Source organism: Strongylocentrotus purpuratus, unplaced genomic scaffold (assembly GCF_000002235.5).
Source record: "Strongylocentrotus purpuratus isolate Spur 01 unplaced genomic scaffold, Spur_5.0 spur5_contig_867, whole genome shotgun sequence".
NCBI classification, from domain to species: Eukaryota; Metazoa; Echinodermata; class Echinoidea; order Camarodonta; family Strongylocentrotidae; genus Strongylocentrotus; species Strongylocentrotus purpuratus.
In genome coordinates, this window is record NW_022145576.1 from 1593420 (window position 1) to 1611943 (window position 18524).

The following is an 18524-nucleotide window of genomic DNA, read 5'->3' on the forward strand; positions in this document are numbered from 1 at the left end:
ACTATGACTGTGTTCCTACAGATGGCCGGCATTTTATGTGCCACCTTCCTTGAAAAGTCACAATTCAGGAAGATATATTGACGCTCTTCAAAATAATGCTGCAGCATATGACCTAGTAAACGGTATTGTTAATTCCGTGCATATTCATGAATTTAACAATGCAGATACTTGGACGTCACGGATTTAAATAACAATAGCGTCATGCGAAGATCAGCAAAATGATTGTATCCTGTGGTCAGGCAGCCAGTGCAAAACCCCGAGGAGCCGGATTCTGCAAAGGCAGATGTGTTCACAACCTCTTTCGAAACATATTGTTTTATCATTTATAAGTCATGAAAACAAGACCCATTAAAGATGCACAAGAGGCTCCCTGCTAATATGTCATTAAGTGCGTTAATAAAGTCTGTGACCGATATTGTCCTTTTTGCCATTAACTCAATGAAATTTGCAGAGTTTATTTCACATTTGTTGATACCATTTCACATTCTCACACAGCAGGTAGAATTTCAAAACCAGTCGAAGTAGCTACCCTCAGCAATAGACGTCTCGAAAAGAAAGGGTTTCAATTTAATCTTTTGTTTACCTCAATAGATGAAAATGACAATTGGAATGGTGAAGGAGGTCTATTCCAATAGGCAATAGCGTTAGTTCTCGAACTCGATCTTTAATTTGTTGACAATGGGACATCTCGAGCTTGGAGAGATAGATATGTTGCACAAATCAAAGTTTGGATTAGGGTGTGAATGAGAGGCGTAGAACTTACAAAGGACAACTTATTTACTTTTCTTTACATTCGTTTTGTAGGAGATAGCGCGAACGCAGATCTCCGCTACCATAAATAATACGCCCGAGTTCCCCACGTTTGGGGGAATCGCAAGGTTCAGCAAGCCGGAGTGCAATGGCAAGCCTCGCCCTGGGGGTGCATCCTTCTTGATCAATGCGACCCCTGCGCCAGGTAAGTATGCTTCGAAAGAATCGGTCGCAGTTCTTGATCAAATCCCTTGGATGACATAAAACGGTTAAACATCCAGTCCTACAGCAAGAAATCACATGCAGAATCTCATCTATGGCCCACTTTGGAGGTGTGACTTCAGTTTCTTGGCACTATGACTGTGTTCCTACAGATGGCCGGCATTTTATGTGCCACCTTCCTTGAAAAGTCACAATTCAGAAAGATATATTGACACTCTTCAAAATAATGCTGCAGCATATGACCTAGTAAACGGTATTGTTAATGCCGTGCATATTCATGAATTTAACAATGCAGATACTTGGACGTCACGGATTTAAATAACAATAGCGTCATACGAAGATCAGCAAAATGATTGTATCCTGTGGTCGGGCAGCCAGTGCAAAACCCCGAGGAGCCGGATTCTGCAAAGGCAGATGTGTTCACAACCTCTTTCGAAACATATTGTTTTATCATTTATAAGTCATGAAAACAAGACCCATTACAGATGCACAAGAGGCTCCCTGCTAATATGTCATTAAGTGCGTTAATAAAGTCTGTGACCGATATTGTCCTTTTTGCCATTAACTCAATGAAATTTGCAGAGTTTATTTCACATTTGTTGATACCATTTCACATTCTCACACAGCAGGTAGAATTTCAAAACCAGTCGAAGTAGCTACCCTCAGCAATAGACGTCTCGAAAAGAAAGGGTTTCAATTTAATCTTTTGTTTACCTCAATAGATGAAAATGACAATTGGAATGGTGAAGGAGGTCTATTCCAATAGGCAATAGCGTTAGTTCTCGAACTCGATCTTTAATTTGTTGACAATGGGACATCTCGAGCTTGGAGAGATAGATATGTTGCACAAATCAAAGTTTGGATTAGGGTGTGAATGAGAGGCGTAGAACTTACAAAGGACAACTTATTTACTTTTCTTTACATTCGTTTTGTAGGAGATAGCGCGAACGCAGATCTCCGCTACCATAAATAATACGCCCGAGTTCCCCACGTTTGGGGGAATCGCAAGGTTCAGCAAGCCGGAGTGCAATGGCAAGCCTCGCCCTGGGGGTGCATCCTTCTTGATCAATGCGACCCCTGCGCCAGGTAAGTATGCTTCGAAAGAATCGGTCGCAGTTCTTGATCAAATCCCTTGGATGACATAAAACGGTTAAACATCCAGTCCTACAGCAAGAAATCACATGCAGAATCTCATCTGTGCCCCACTTTGGAGGTGTGACTTCAGTTTCTTGGCACTATGACTGTGTTCCTACAGATGGCCGGCATTTTCTTTGCCATCCCTCTTGAAAAGTCACAATTTGGGAAGAAATATTTACACTTTTTCAAAATAAGGCCGCAGCATATAACTGAGTAAACGGTATTGTTGATGGGGTGCATATTCACGAATCTAACAATGCAGATACTTGGACGTCACGGATTTAAATAACAATAGCGTCATGCGAAGATCAGCAAAATGATTGTATCCTGTGGTCGGGCAGCCAGTGCAAAACCCCGAGGAGCCGGATTCTGCAAAGGCAGATGTGTTCACAACCTCTTTCGAAACATATTGTTTTATCATTTATAAGTCATGAAAACAAGACCCATTACAGATGCACAAGAGGCTCCCTGCTAATATGTCATTAAGTGCGTTAATAAAGTCTGTGACCGATATTGTCCTTTTTGCCATTAACTCAATGAAATTTGCAGAGTTTATTTCACATTTGTTGATACCATTTCACATTCTCACACAGCAGGTAGAATTTCAAAACCAGTCGAAGTAGCTACCCTCAGCAATAGACGTCTCGATAAGAAAGGGTTTCAATTTAATCTTTTGTTTACCTCAATAGATGAAAATGACAATTGGAATGGTGAAGGAGGTCTATTCCAATAGGCAATAGCGTTAGTTCTCGAACTCGATCTTTAATTTGTTGACAATGGGACATCTCGAGCTTGGAGAGATAGATATGTTGCACAAATCAAAGTTTGGATTAGGGTGTGAATGAGAGGCGTAGAACTTACAAAGGACAATTTATTTACTTTTCTTTACATTCGTTTTGTAGGAGATAGCGCGAACGCAGATCTCCGCTACCATAAATAATACGCCCGAGTTCCCCACGTTTGGGGGAATCGCAAGGTTCAGCAAGCCGGAGTGCAATGGCAAGCCTCGCCCTGGGGGTGCATCCTTCTTGATCAATGCGACCCCTGCGCCAGGTAAGTATGCTTCGAAAGAATCGGTCGCAGTTCTTGATCAAATCCCTTGGATGACATAAAACGGTTAAACATCCAGTCCTACAGCAAGAAATCACATGCAGAATCTCATCTGTGCCCCACTTTGGAGGTGTGACTTCAGTTTCTTGGCACTATGACTGTGTTCCTACAGATGGCCGGCATTTTCTTTGCCATCCCTCTTGAAAAGTCACAATTTGGGAAGAAATATTTACACTTTTTCAAAATAAGGCCGCAGCATATAACTGAGTAAACGGTATTGTTGATGGGGTGCATATTCACGAATCTAACAATGCAGATACTTGGACGTCACGGATTTAAATAACAACAGCGTCATACGAAAATCTGCAAAAGGATTGTATTCTTTGGTCGGGCAGCCAGTAAAATACCCCGAGGAGCCGGAACCGGATTCTGCAAAGGCAGATGTGTTCACAACCTCTTTCGAAACATATTGTTTTATCATTTATAAGTCATGAAAACAAGACCCATTACAGATGCACAAGAGGCTCCCTGCTAATATGTCATTAAGTGCGTTAATAAAGTCTGTGACCGATATTGTCCTTTTTGCCATTAACTCAATGAAATTTGCAGAGTTTATTTCACATTTGTTGATACCATTTCACATTCTCACACAGCAGGTAGAATTTCAAAACCAGTCGAAGTAGCTACCCTCAGCAATAGACGTCTCGATAAGAAAGGGTTTCAATTTAATCTTTTGTTTACCTCAATAGATGAAAATGACAATTGGAATGGTGAAGGAGGTCTATTCCAATAGGCAATAGCGTTAGTTCTCGAACTCGATCTTTAATTTGTTGACAATGGGACATCTCGAGCTTGGAGAGATAGATATGTTGCACAAATCAAAGTTTGGATTAGGGTGTGAATGAGAGGCGTAGAACTTACAAAGGACAATTTATTTACTTTTCTTTACATTCGTTTTGTAGGAGATAGCGCGAACGCAGATCTCCGCTACCATAAATAATACGCCCGAGTTCCCCACGTTTGGGGGAATCGCAAGGTTCAGCAAGCCGGAGTGCAATGGCAAGCCTCGCCCTGGGGGTGCATCCTTCTTGATCAATGCGACCCCTGCGCCAGGTAAGTATGCTTCGAAAGAATCGGTCGCAGTTCTTGATCAAATCCCTTGGATGACATAAAACGGTTAAACATCCAGTCCTACAGCAAGAAATCACATGCAGAATCTCATCTGTGCCCCACTTTGGAGGTGTGACTTCAGTTTCTTGGCACTATGACTGTGTTCCTACAGATGGCCGGCATTTTCTTTGCCATCCCTCTTGAAAAGTCACAATTTGGGAAGAAATATTTACACTTTTTCAAAATAAGGCCGCAGCATATAACTGAGTAAACGGTATTGTTGATGGGGTGCATATTCACGAATCTAACAATGCAGATACTTGGACGTCACGGATTTAAATAACAACAGCGTCATACGAAAATCTGCAAAAGGATTGTATTCTTTGGTCGGGCAGCCAGTAAAATACCCCGAGGAGCCGGAACCGGATTCTGCAAAGGCAGATGTGTTCACAACCTCTTTCGAAACATATTGTTTTATCATTTATAAGTCATGAAAACAAGACCCATTACAGATGCACAAGAGGCTCCCTGCTAATATGTCATTAAGTGCGTTAATAAAGTCTGTGACCGAAATTGTCCTTTTTGCCATTAACTCAATGAAATTTGCAGAGTTTATTTCACATTTGTTGATACCATTTCACATTCTCACACAGCAGGTAGAATTTCAAAACCAGTCGAAATAGCTACCCTCAGCAATAGACGTCTCGAAAAGAAAGGGTTTCAATTTAATCTTTTGTTTACCTCAATAGATGAAAATGACAATTGGAATGGTGAAGGAGGTCTATTCCAATAGGCAATAGCGTTAGTTCTCGAACTCGATCTTTAATTTGTTGACAATGGGACATCTCGAGCTTGGAGAGATAGATATGTTGCACAAATCAAAGTTTGGATTAGGGTGTGAATGAGAGGGCGTAGAACTTACAAAGGACAACTTATTTACTTTTCTTTACATTCGTTTTGTAGGAGATAGCGCGAACGCAGATCTCCGCTACCATAAATAATACGCCCGAGTTCCCCACGTTTGGGGGAATCGCAAGGTTCAGCAAGCCGGAGTGCAATGGCAAGCCTCGCCCTGGGGGTGCATCCTTCTTGATCAATGCGACCCCTGCGCCAGGTAAGTATGCTTCGAAAGAATCGGTCGCAGTTCTTGATCAAATCCCTTGGATGACATAAAACGGTTAAACATCCAGTCCTACAGCAAGAAATCACATGCAGAATCTCATCTGTGCCCCACTTTGGAGGTGTGACTTCAGTTTCTTGGCACTATGACTGTGTTCCTACAGATGGCCGGCATTTTCTTTGCCATCCCTCTTGAAAAGTCACAATTTGGGAAGAAATATTTACACTTTTTCAAAATAAGGCCGCAGCATATAACTGAGTAAACGGTATTGTTGATGGGGTGCATATTCACGAATCTAACAATGCAGATACTTGGACGTCACGGATTTAAATAACAACAGCGTCATACGAAAATCAGCAAAAGGATTGTATTCTTTGGTCGGGCAGCCAGTAAAATACCCCGAGGAGCCGGAACCGGATTCTGCAAAGGCAGATGTGTTCACAACCTCTTTCGAAACATATTGTTTTATCATTTATAAGTCATGAAAACAAGACCCATTACAGATGCACAAGAGGCTCCCTGCTAATATGTCATTAAGTGCGTTAATAAAGTCTGTGACCGATATTGTCCTTTTTGCCATTAACTCAATGAAATTTGCAGAGTTTATTTCACATTTGTTGATACCATTTCACATTCTCACACAGCAGGTAGAATTTCAAAACCAGTCGAAGTAGCTACCCTCAGCAATAGACGTCTCGAAAAGAAAGGGTTTCAATTTAATCTTTTGTTTACCTCAATAGATGAAAATGACAATTGGAATGGTGAAGGAGGTCTATTCCAATAGGCAATAGCGTTAGTTCTCGAACTCGATCTTTAATTTGTTGACAATGGGACATCTCGAGCTTGGAGAGATAGATATGTTGCACAAATCAAAGTTTGGATTAGGGTGTGAATGAGAGGGCGTAGAACTTACAAAGGACAACTTATTTACTTTTCTTTACATTCGTTTTGTAGGAGATAGCGCGAACGCAGATCTCCGCTACCATAAATAATACGCCCGAGTTCCCCACGTTTGGGGGAATCGCAAGGTTCAGCAAGCCGGAGTGCAATGGCAAGCCTCGCCCTGGGGGTGCATCCTTCTTGATCAATGCGACCCCTGCGCCAGGTAAGTATGCTTCGAAAGAATCGGTCGCAGTTCTTGATCAAATCCCTTGGATGACATAAAACGGTTAAACATCCAGTCCTACAGCAAGAAATCACATGCAGAATCTCATCTGTGCCCCACTTTGGAGGTGTGACTTCAGTTTCTTGGCACTATGACTGTGTTCCTACAGATGGCCGGCATTTTCTTTGCCATCCCTCTTGAAAAGTCACAATTTGGGAAGAAATATTTACACTTTTTCAAAATAAGGCCGCAGCATATAACTGAGTAAACGGTATTGTTGATGGGGTGCATATTCACGAATCTAACAATGCAGATACTTGGACGTCACGGATTTAAATAACAACAGCGTCATACGAAAATCAGCAAAAGGATTGTATTCTTTGGTCGGGCAGCCAGTAAAATACCCCGAGGAGCCGGAACCGGATTCTGCAAAGGCAGATGTGTTCACAACCTCTTTCGAAACATATTGTTTTATCATTTATAAGTCATGAAAACAAGACCCATTACAGATGCACAAGAGGCTCCCTGCTAATATGTCATTAAGTGCGTTAATAAAGTCTGTGACCGATATTGTCCTTTTTGCCATTAACTCAATGAAATTTGCAGAGTTTATTTCACATTTGTTGATACCATTTCACATTCTCACACAGCAGGTAGAATTTCAAAACCAGTCGAAGTAGCTACCCTCAGCAATAGACGTCTCGAAAAGAAAGGGTTTCAATTTAATCTTTTGTTTACCTCAATAGATGAAAATGACAATTGGAATGGTGAAGGAGGTCTATTCCAATAGGCAATAGCGTTAGTTCTCGAACTCGATCTTTAATTTGTTGACAATGGGACATCTCGAGCTTGGAGAGATAGATATGTTGCACAAATCAAAGTTTGGATTAGGGTGTGAATGAGAGGCGTAGAACTTACAAAGGACAACTTATTTACTTTTCTTTACATTCGTTTTGTAGGAGATAGCGCGAACGCAGATCTCCGCTACCATAAATAATACGCCCGAGTTCCCCACGTTTGGGGGAATCGCAAGGTTCAGCAAGCCGGAGTGCAATGGCAAGCCTCGCCCTGGGGGTGCATCCTTCTTGATCAATGCGACCCCTGCGCCAGGTAAGTATGCTTCGAAAGAATCGGTCGCAGTTCTTGATCAAATCCCTTGGATGACATAAAACGGTTAAACATCCAGTCCTACAGCAAGAAATCACATGCAGAATCTCATCTGTGCCCCACTTTGGAGGTGTGACTTCAGTTTCTTGGCACTATGACTGTGTTCCTACAGATGGCCGGCATTTTCTTTGCCATCCCTCTTGAAAAGTCACAATTTGGGAAGAAATATTTACACTTTTTCAAAATAAGGCCGCAGCATATAACTGAGTAAACGGTATTGTTGATGGGGTGCATATTCACGAATCTAACAATGCAGATACTTGGACGTCACGGATTTAAATAACAACAGCGTCATACGAAAATCAGCAAAAGGATTGTATTCTTTGGTCGGGCAGCCAGTAAAATACCCCGAGGAGCCGGAACCGGATTCTGCAAAGGCAGATGTGTTCACAACCTCTTTCGAAACATATTGTTTTATCATTTATAAGTCATGAAAACAAGACCCATTACAGATGCACAAGAGGCTCCCTGCTAATATGTCATTAAGTGCGTTAATAAAGTCTGTGACCGATATTGTCCTTTTTGCCATTAACTCAATGAAATTTGCAGAGTTTATTTCACATTTGTTGATACCATTTCACATTCTCACACAACAGGTAGAATTTCAAAACCAGTCGAAGTAGCTACCCTCAGCAATAGACGTCTCGAAAAGAAAGGGTTTCAATTTAATCTTTTGTTTACCTCAATAGATGAAAATGACAATTGGAATGGTGAAGGAGGTCTATTCCAATAGGCAATAGCGTTAGTTCTCGAACTCGATCTTTAATTTGTTGACAATGGGACATCTCGAGCTTGGAGAGATAGATATGTTGCACAAATCAAAGTTTGGATTAGGGTGTGAATGAGAGGCGTAGAACTTACAAAGGACAACTTATTTACTTTTCTTTACATTCGTTTTGTAGGAGATAGCGCGAACGCAGATCTCCGCTACCATAAATAATACGCCCGAGTTCCCCACGTTTGGGGGAATCGCAAGGTTCAGCAAGCCGGAGTGCAATGGCAAGCCTCGCCCTGGGGGTGCATCCTTCTTGATCAATGCGACCCCTGCGCCAGGTAAGTATGCTTCGAAAGAATCGGTCGCAGTTCTTGATCAAATCCCTTGGATGACATAAAACGGTTAAACATCCAGTCCTACAGCAAGAAATCACATGCAGAATCTCATCTGTGCCCCACTTTGGAGGTGTGACTTCAGTTTCTTGGCACTATGACTGTGTTCCTACAGATGGCCGGCATTTTCTTTGCCATCCCTCTTGAAAAGTCACAATTTGGGAAGAAATATTTACACTTTTTCAAAATAAGGCCGCAGCATATAATTTAGTAAACGGTATTGTTGATGGGGTGCATATTCACGAATCTAACAATGCAGATACTTGGACGTTACGGATTTAAATAACAACAGCGTCATACGAAAATCAGCAAAAGGATTGTATTCTTTGGTCGGGCAGCCAGTAAAATACCCCGAGGAGCCGGAACCGGATTCTGCAAAGGCAGATGTGTTCACAACCTCTTTCGAAACATATTGTTTTATCATTTATAAGTCATGAAAACAAGACCCATTACAGATGCACAAGAGGCTCCCTGCTAATATGTCATTAAGTGCGTTAATAAAGTCTGTGACCGAAATTGTCCTTTTTGCCATTAACTCAATGAAATTTGCAGAGTTTATTTCACATTTGTTGATACCATTTCACATTCTCACACAGCAGGTAGAATTTCAAAACCAGTCGAAGTAGCTACCCTCAGCAATAGACGTCTCGAAAAGAAAGGGTTTCAATTTAGTCTTTTGTTTACCTCAATAGATGAAAATGACAATTGGAATGGTGAAGGAGGTCTATTCCAATAGGCAATAGCGTTAGTTCTCGAACTCGATCTTTAATTTGTTGACAATGGGACATCTCGAGCTTGGAGAGATAGATATGTTGCACAAATCAAAGTTTGGATTAGGGTGTGAATGAGAGGCGTAGAACTTACAAAGGACAACTTATTTACTTTTCTTTACATTCGTTTTGTAGGAGATAGCGCGAACGCAGATCTCCGCTACCATAAATAATACGCCCGAGTTCCCCACGTTTGGGGGAATCGCAAGGTTCAGCAAGCCGGAGTGCAATGGCAAGCCTCGCCCTGGGGTGCATCCTTCTTGATCAATGCGACCCCTGCGCCAGGTAAGTATGCTTCGAAAGAATCGGTCGCAGTTCTTGATCAAATCCCTTGGATGACATAAAACGGTTAAACATCCAGTCCTACAGCAAGAAATCACATGCAGAATCTCAATAATGCCCCACTTTGGAGGTGTGACTGCGGTTTCTTGGCACTATGAAAGTGTTTCTACAGATGGTCGGCCTTTTATGTGCCACCTTCCTTGAAAAGTCACAATTCAGGAAGATATATTGACACTCTTTCAAAATAATGCTGCAGCATATGACCTAGTAAACGGTATAGTTAATGCCGTGCATATTCATGAATTTAACAATGCAGATACTTGGACGTCACGGATTTAAATAACAATAGCGTCATACGAAGATCAGCAAAATGATTGTATCCTGTGGTCGGGCAGCCAGTGCAAAAACCCCGAGGAGCCGGATTCTGCAAAGGCAGATGTGTTCACAACCTCTTTCGAAACATATTGTTTTATCATTTATAAGTCATGAAAACAAGACCCATTACAGATGCACAAGAGGCTCCCTGCTAATATGTCATTAAGTGCGTTAATAAAGTCTGTGACCGAAATTGTCCTTTTTGCCATTAACTCAATGAAATTTGCAGAGTTTATTTCACATTTGTTGATACCATTTCACATTCTCACACAGCAGGTAGAATTTCAAAACCAGTCGAAGTAGCTACGTACCCTCAGCAATAGACGACTCGAAAGCAAAGGGTTTCAATTTTATTTTTGTTTACCTCAAATAAATGAAAATGACAATTGGAATGGTAAGGAGGTCTAGGCAAATAGGCAATAGTCTCAGTTCTCGAACTCGATCTTTAATTAGTTGACAATGGGACATCTCGAGCTTGGAGAGATAGATATGTTGCACAAATCAAAGTTTGGATTTGGGTGTGAATGAGAGGCTTAGAATTTACAAGGGACAACTTATTTACTTTTCTTTACATTCGTGTTGTAGGAGATAGCGCGAACGCAGATCTCCGCTACCATAAATAATACGCCCGAGTTCCCCACGTTTGGGGGAATCGCAAGGTTCAGCAAGCCGGAGTGCAATGGCAAGCCTCGCCCTGGGGGTGCATCCTTCTTGATCAATGCGACCCCTGCGCCAGGTAAGTATGCTTCGAAAGAATCGGTCGCAGTTCTTGATCAAATCCCATGGATGACATAAAACGGTTAAACATCCAGTCCTACAGCAAGAAATCACATGCAGAATCTCATCTATGCCCCACTTTGGAGGTGTGACTGCAGTTTCTTGGCACTATGAAAGTGTTCCTACAGATGGCCGGCATTTTCTTTGCCATCCCTCTTGAAAAATCACAATTTGGTGAGAAATATTTACACTCTTTCAAAATGAGGCCACATCGTTGAGTAAACGGTATTGTTGATGGGGTGCATATTCATGAATTTAACAATGCAGATACTTGTACGTCACGGATTTAAATAACAACAGCGTCATACGAAAATCAGCAAAAGGATTGTATTCTTTGGTCGGGCAGCCAGTAAAGTACCCCGAGGATCCGCAACCGGATTCTGCAAAGGCAGATGTGTTCACAACCTCTTTTGAAACATATTGTTTTATCATTTATAATTCATGAAAACAAGACCCATTACAGATGCACAAGAGGCTCCTTGCGAATATGTCACTAAGTGCGTTAATAAAGTCTGTGAAAGAAATTGTCCTCTTTGCAATTAAGTCAATGAAATTTGCAGAGTTTATTTCACATTTTTTGATACAATTTCACATTCTCACACAGCAGGTCAAATTTAGAAACCAGTCGAAGTAGCTACCCTCAGCAATAGACGTCTCGAAAGCAAAGGGTTTCAATTTAATTTTTGTTTACCTCAATAGATGAAGATGACAATTGGAATGGTGAAGGAGGTCTAGGCCAAAAGGAAATAGTCTTAGTTCTCGAACTCGAACTTTAATTTGTTGACAATGGGACATCTCGAGCTTGGAGAGATAGATATGTTGCACAAATCAAAGTTTGGATTTGGGTGTGAATGAGAGGCGTAGAACTTACAAAGGACAACTTAGTTACTTTTCTTTACATTCGTGTTGTAGGAGATAGCGCGAACGCAGATCTCCGCTACCATAAATAATACGCCCGAGTTCCCCACGTTTGGGGGAATCGCAAGGTTCAGCAAGCCGGAGTGCAATGGCAAGCCTCGCCCTGGGGGTGCATCCTTCTTGATCAATGCGACCCCTGCGCCAGGTAAGTATGCTTCGAAAGAATCGGTCGCAGTTCTTGATCAAATCCCTTGGATGACATAAAACGGTTAAACATCCAGTCCTACAGCAAGAAATCACATGCAAAATCTCATCTATGCCCCACTTTGGAGGTGTGACTGCAGTTTCTTGGCACTATGAAAGTGTTCCTACAGATGGCCGGCATTTTCTTTGCCATCCCTCTTGAAAAATCACAATTTGGGAAGAAATATTTACATTCTTTCAAAATAAGGCCGCAGCATATGAGTGAGTAAACGGTATTGTTGATGGGGTGCATATTCATGAATTTAACAATGCAGATACTTGTACGTCACGGATTTAAATAACAACAGCGTCATACGAAAATCAGCAAAAGGATTGTATTCTTTGGTCGGGCAGCCAGTAAAGAACCCCGAGGAGCCGGAACTGGATTCTGCAAAGGCAGAAGTGTTCACAACCTCTTTTGAAACATATTGTTTTATCATATATAATTCATAAAAACAAGACCCGTTAAAGATGCACAAGAGGCTACTTGCGAATATGTCATTAAGTGCGTTAATAAAGTCTGTGAAAGAAATTGTCCTCTTTGCGATTAACTCAATGAAATTTGCAAAGTTTATTTTACATTTTTTGATACCATTTCACATTCTCACACAGCAGGTCAAATTTCAAAACCAGTCGAAGTAGCTACCCTCAGCAATAGACGTCTCGAAAGCAAAGGGTTTCAATTTTATTTTTGTTTACCTCAAATAGATGAAAATGACAATTGGAATGGTAAGGAGGTCTAGGCAAATAGGCAATAGTCTTAGTTCTCGAACTCGATCTTTAATTTGTTGACAATGGGACATCTCGAGCTTGGAGAGATAGATATGTTGCACAAATCAAAGTTTGGATTTGGGTGTGAATGAGAGGCTTAGAATTTACAAGGGACAACTTATTTACTTTTCTTTACATTCGTGTTGTAGGAGATAGCGCGAACGCAGATCTCCGCTACCATAAATAATACGCCCGAGTTCCCCACGTTTGGGGGAATCGCAAGGTTCAGCAAGCCGGAGTGCAATGGCAAGCCTCGCCCTGGGGGTGCATCCTTCTTGATCAATGCGACCCCTGCGCCAGGTAAGTATGCTTCGAAAGAATCGGTCGCAGTTCTTGATCAAATCCCATGGATGACATAAAACGGTTAAACATCCAGTCCTACAGCAAGAAATCACATGCAGAATCTCATCTATGCCCCACTTTGGAGGTGTGACTGCAGTTTCTTGGCACTATGAAAATGTTTCTACAGATGGCCGGCATTTTCTTTGCCATCCCTCTTGAAAAATCACAATTTGGTGAGAAATATTTACACTCTTTCAAAATGAGGCCGCATCGTTGAGTAAACGGTATTGTTGATGGGGTGCATATTCATGAATTTAACAATGCAGATACTTGGACGTCACGGATTTAAATAAGAACAGCGTCATACGAAAATCAGCAAAAGGATTGTATTCTTTGGTCGGGCAGCCAGTAAAGTACCCCGAGGAGCCGAACTGGATTCTGCAAAGGCAGATGTGTTCACAACCTCTTTTGAAACTTATTGTTTTATCATTTATAATTCATAAAAACAAGACCTATTAAAGATACACAAGAGGCTCCTTGCCAATATGTCATTAAGTGCGTTAATAAAGTCTGTGAAAGAAATTGTCCTCTTCGCGATTAACTCAATGATTTTTGCAGAGTTTATTTCACATTTTTTGATACCATTTCACATTCTTACACAGCAGGTCAAATTTCAAAACCAGTCGAAGTAGCTACCCTCAGCAATAGACGTCTCGAAAGCAAAGGGTTTCAATTTTATTTTTGTTTACCTCAATAGATGAAAGTGACAATTGGAATTGTGAAGGAGGTCTAGGCCAATAGGCAATAGTCTTAGTTCTCGAACTCAATCTTTAATTTGTTGACAATGGGACATCTCGAGCTTGGAGAGATAGATATGTTGCACAAATCAAAGTTTGGATTTGGGTGTGAATGAGAGGCGTAGAACTTACAAAGGACAACTTAGTTACTTTTCTTTACATTCGTGTTGTAGGAGATAGCGCGAACGCAGATCTCCGCTACCATAAATAATACGCCCGAGTTCCCCACGTTTGGGGGAATCGCAAGGTTCAGCAAGCCGGAGTGCAATGGCAAGCCTCGCCCTGGGGGTGCATACTTCTTGATCAATGCGACCCCTGCGCCAGGTAAGTATGCTTCGAAAGAATCGGTCGCAGTTCTTGATCAAATCCCTTGGATGACATAAAACGGTTAAACATCCAGTCCTACAGCAAGAAATCACATGCAAAATCTCATCTATGCCCCACTTTGGAGGTGTGACTGCAGTTTCTTGGCACTATGAAAGTGTTCCTACAGATGGCCGGCATTTTCTTTGCCATCCCTCTTGAAAAATCACAATTTGGGAAGAAATATTTACATTCTTTCAAAATAAGGCCGCAGCATATGAGTGAGTAAACGGTATTGTTGATGGGGTGCATATTCATGAATTTAACAATGCAGATACTTGTACGTCACGGATTTAAATAACAACAGCGTCATACGAAAATCAGCAAAAGGATTGTATTCTTTGGTCGGGCAGCCAGTAAAGAACCCCGAGGAGCCGGAACTGGATTCTGCAAAGGCAGAAGTGTTCACAACCTCTTTTGAAACATATTGTTTTATCATATATAATTCATAAAAACAAGACCCGTTAAAGATGCACAAGAGGCTACTTGCGAATATGTCATTAAGTGCGTTAATAAAGTCTGTGAAAGAAATTGTCCTCTTTGCGATTAACTCAATGAAATTTGCAAAGTTTATTTTACATTTTTTGATACCATTTCACATTCTCACACAGCAGGTCAAATTTCAAAACCAGTCGAAGTAGCTACCCTCAGCAATAGACGTCTCGAAAGCAAAGGGTTTCAATTTTATTTTTGTTTACCTCAAATAGATGAAAATGACAATTGGAATGGTAAGGAGGTCTAGGCAAATAGGCAATAGTCTTAGTTCTCGAACTCGATCTTTAATTTGTTGACAATGGGACATCTCGAGCTTGGAGAGATAGATATGTTGCACAAATCAAAGTTTGGATTTGGGTGTGAATGAGAGGCTTAGAATTTACAAGGGACAACTTATTTACTTTTCTTTACATTCGTGTTGTAGGAGATAGCGCGAACGCAGATCTCCGCTACCATAAATAATACGCCCGAGTTCCCCACGTTTGGGGGAATCGCAAGGTTCAGCAAGCCGGAGTGCAATGGCAAGCCTCGCCCTGGGGGTGCATCCTTCTTGATCAATGCGACCCCTGCGCCAGGTAAGTATGCTTCGAAAGAATCGGTCGCAGTTCTTGATCAAATCCCATGGATGACATAAAACGGTTAAACATCCAGTCCTACAGCAAGAAATCACATGCAGAATCTCATCTATGCCCCACTTTGGAGGTGTGACTGCAGTTTCTTGGCACTATGAAAATGTTTCTACAGATGGCCGGCATTTTCTTTGCCATCCCTCTTGAAAAATCACAATTTGGTGAGAAATATTTACACTCTTTCAAAATGAGGCCGCATCGTTGAGTAAACGGTATTGTTGATGGGGTGCATATTCATGAATTTAACAATGCAGATACTTGGACGTCACGGATTTAAATAAGAACAGCGTCATACGAAAATCAGCAAAAGGATTGTATTCTTTGGTCGGGCAGCCAGTAAAGTACCCCGAGGAGCCGAACTGGATTCTGCAAAGGCAGATGTGTTCACAACCTCTTTTGAAACTTATTGTTTTATCATTTATAATTCATAAAAACAAGACCTATTAAAGATACACAAGAGGCTCCTTGCCAATATGTCATTAAGTGCGTTAATAAAGTCTGTGAAAGAAATTGTCCTCTTCGCGATTAACTCAATGATTTTTGCAGAGTTTATTTCACATTTTTTGATACCATTTCACATTCTTACACAGCAGGTCAAATTTCAAAACCAGTCGAAGTAGCTACCCTCAGCAATAGACGTCTCGAAAGCAAAGGGTTTCAATTTTATTTTTGTTTACCTCAATAGATGAAAGTGACAATTGGAATTGTGAAGGAGGTCTAGGCCAATAGGCAATAGTCTTAGTTCTCGAACTCAATCTTTAATTTGTTGACAATGGGACATCTCGAGCTTGGAGAGATAGATATGTTGCACAAATCAAAGTTTGGATTTGGGTGTGAATGAGAGGCGTAGAACTTACAAAGGACAACTTAGTTACTTTTCTTTACATTCGTTTTGTAGGAGATAGCGCGAACGCAGATCTCCGCTACCATAAATAATACGCCCGAGTTCCCCACGTTTGGGGGAATCGCAAGGTTCAGCAAGCCGGAGTGCAATGGCAAGCCTCGCCCTGGGGGTGCATCCTTCTTGATCAATGCGACCCCTGCGCCAGGTAAGTATGCTTCGAAAGAATCGGTCGCAGTTCTTGATCAAATCCCTTGGATGACATAAAACGGTTAAACATCCAGTCCTACAGCAAGAAATCACATGCAGAATCTCATCTATGCCCCACTTTGGAGGTGTGACTGCAGTTTCTTGGCACCATGAAAGTGTTCCTACAGATGGCTGGCATTTTCTTTGCCATCCCTCTTGAAAAATCACAATTTGGGAAGAAATATTTACACTCTTTCAAAATAAGGCCGCAGCATATGACCGAGTAAACGGCAATGTTGATGGGGTGCATATTCATGAATTTAACAATGCAGATACTTGGACGTCACGGATTTAAATAACAACAGCGTCATACGAAAATCAGCAAAAGGATTGTATTCTTTGGTCGGGCAGCCAGTAAAGTACCCCGAGGAGCCGGAACTGGATTCTGCAAAGGCAGATGTGTTCACAACCTCTTTTGAAACTTATTGTTTTATCATTTATAATTCATAAAAACAAAACCCATTAAAGATGCACAAGAGGCTCCTTGCGAATATGTCATTAAGTGCGTTAATAAAGTCTGTGAAAGAAATTGTCCTCTTTGCGATTAACTCAATGAAACTTGCAGAGTTTATTTCACATTTTTTGATACCATTTTACATTCTCACACAGCAGGTCAAATTTCAAAACCAGTCGAAGTAGCTACCCTCAGCAATAGACGTCTCGAAAGCAAAGGGTTTCATTTTTATTTTTGTTTACCTCAATAGATGAAAATGACAATTGGAATGGTGAAGGAGGTCTAAGCCAATAAGTATGGTTCAAAAGAATCGGTCGCACTTCTTGATCAAATCCCTTGGATGACATAAAACGGTTAAACATCCAGTCCTACAGCAAGAAATCACATGCAGAATCTCATTCATGCCCCACTTTGGAGGTGTGACTGCAGTTTCTTGGCACTAAGAAAGTGTTCCTACAGATGGCCGGCATTTTACGTGCCACCCTTCTTGAAAAGTCACAATTTGGAAAGAAATATTGACACTCTTTCAAAATAAGGCCGCAGCATATGACTGAGTAAATGGTATTTTTTGATGGGGTGCATATTCATGAATTTAACAAGGCAGATACTTTGACGTCATGGATTTAAATAACAATACCGTCATGGATTTAAATAACAATAGCATCATACGAAAATCAGCAAAATGATTGTATCCTTTGGTCTTGCAGCCAGTGACCGCACTAAGAAAGTATCCCTACAGATACGGCGGACGTTTTACGCGTTATCTTCCTTGAAAAACACACTCTTTCAAAATATTGCCGCAGCATATGATTGAGTAATCACTAATGTAAGGGAGGTGCTTATTAACTGATGCCTTAAAATCTCTTCGTTATTACGAAAAAAGTTTAAATATTTGTTTGTAAATTGTGATTTTAATTAGGATTTCACATTACAGCATCCGCTTTTGACAGGACCATGTTCTTATTGTTGTTAACAGAATAACTACAGTAGTTCCATAAAACCTATCAATGATGAAGTTCTACATGTGATTTCTTGCTGTAGGATTGGATGTTTAACCATTGTATGTCACAGTGAGCATTTGATTAAGTACCGCAGACGATTCTTTTGAAGCATACTTACCTGGCGCAGGGGTCGCATTGATCAAGAAGGATGCACCCCCAGGGCGAGGCTTGCCATTGCACTCCGGCTTGCTGAACCTTGCCATTCCCCCAAACGTGGGGAAGTCAGGCGTATTATTCATGGTAGCGGAGATCTCCGTTAGCGCTATTAGTACTACCTACAATTTCGAATTCGAAGAAAGCGTTGTTGTTCTTCTTATTTATGACGTGATATCCTACAACACTTCCTATATTACAGTCCAAATGCATTTGTTTTAGCTCCTCGGAAACTAAAGTATTTTAATCTCCTCAAGTATTCTTCTTTGCTTGCCATTTCTAAAGTAATCAAACTGCCTCCGTCCACACTCGTTCACTTTCCATGTCGTTCTCTCTACCCTCTCTTTTCTCCAAATTTCTCACTCTCTGTATCTCTTCCTCTCTTGTCCTTGAAGCATTGTTATTCATCACCCTTA

At 41.2% G+C, this 18524-nt stretch overlaps 15 non-coding genes and 1 pseudogene across 15 annotated transcripts; 1 reads left to right on the forward strand and 15 right to left on the reverse strand.

Moving 5' to 3' along the window:
* Positions 1-801: 801 nt before the first annotated feature.
* Positions 802-963, reverse strand: LOC115917721. The gene has a single exon (XR_004062330.1). It is a non-coding gene; the product is annotated as a U1 spliceosomal RNA (small nuclear RNA).
* A 941-nt stretch (positions 964-1904) lies between these two features.
* LOC115917700 lies at positions 1905-2066 on the reverse strand. The gene has a single exon (XR_004062289.1). It is a non-coding gene; the product is annotated as a U1 spliceosomal RNA (small nuclear RNA).
* Positions 2067-3008: 942 nt separating this feature from the next.
* LOC115917701 lies at positions 3009-3170 on the reverse strand. Its single transcript, XR_004062290.1, has one exon. It is a non-coding gene; the product is annotated as a U1 spliceosomal RNA (small nuclear RNA).
* Positions 3171-4118: 948 nt separating this feature from the next.
* Positions 4119-4280, reverse strand: LOC115917702. The gene has a single exon (XR_004062291.1). It is a non-coding gene; the product is annotated as a U1 spliceosomal RNA (small nuclear RNA).
* A 949-nt stretch (positions 4281-5229) lies between these two features.
* Positions 5230-5391, reverse strand: LOC115917703. Its single transcript, XR_004062293.1, has one exon. It is a non-coding gene; the product is annotated as a U1 spliceosomal RNA (small nuclear RNA).
* A 949-nt stretch (positions 5392-6340) lies between these two features.
* On the reverse strand, positions 6341-6502 carry LOC115917704. The gene has a single exon (XR_004062296.1). It is a non-coding gene; the product is annotated as a U1 spliceosomal RNA (small nuclear RNA).
* Positions 6503-7450: 948 nt separating this feature from the next.
* Positions 7451-7612, reverse strand: LOC115917705. Its single transcript, XR_004062300.1, has one exon. It is a non-coding gene; the product is annotated as a U1 spliceosomal RNA (small nuclear RNA).
* Positions 7613-8560: 948 nt separating this feature from the next.
* Positions 8561-8722, reverse strand: LOC115917706. Its single transcript, XR_004062301.1, has one exon. It is a non-coding gene; the product is annotated as a U1 spliceosomal RNA (small nuclear RNA).
* Positions 8723-9670: 948 nt separating this feature from the next.
* LOC115917716 lies at positions 9671-9831 on the reverse strand. The gene has a single exon (XR_004062323.1). It is a non-coding gene; the product is annotated as a U1 spliceosomal RNA (small nuclear RNA).
* Positions 9832-10777: 946 nt separating this feature from the next.
* LOC115917707 lies at positions 10778-10939 on the reverse strand. The gene has a single exon (XR_004062304.1). It is a non-coding gene; the product is annotated as a U1 spliceosomal RNA (small nuclear RNA).
* Positions 10940-11881: 942 nt separating this feature from the next.
* On the reverse strand, positions 11882-12043 carry LOC115917708. The gene has a single exon (XR_004062305.1). It is a non-coding gene; the product is annotated as a U1 spliceosomal RNA (small nuclear RNA).
* A 947-nt stretch (positions 12044-12990) lies between these two features.
* On the reverse strand, positions 12991-13152 carry LOC115917709. The gene has a single exon (XR_004062306.1). It is a non-coding gene; the product is annotated as a U1 spliceosomal RNA (small nuclear RNA).
* A 941-nt stretch (positions 13153-14093) lies between these two features.
* On the reverse strand, positions 14094-14255 carry LOC115917713. Its single transcript, XR_004062313.1, has one exon. It is a non-coding gene; the product is annotated as a U1 spliceosomal RNA (small nuclear RNA).
* A 947-nt stretch (positions 14256-15202) lies between these two features.
* On the reverse strand, positions 15203-15364 carry LOC115917711. Its single transcript, XR_004062311.1, has one exon. It is a non-coding gene; the product is annotated as a U1 spliceosomal RNA (small nuclear RNA).
* Positions 15365-16305: 941 nt separating this feature from the next.
* Positions 16306-16467, reverse strand: LOC115917712. Its single transcript, XR_004062312.1, has one exon. It is a non-coding gene; the product is annotated as a U1 spliceosomal RNA (small nuclear RNA).
* A 1598-nt stretch (positions 16468-18065) lies between these two features.
* Positions 18066-18212, forward strand: LOC115917718 (annotated as a pseudogene).
* Positions 18213-18524: the final 312 nt, after the last annotated feature.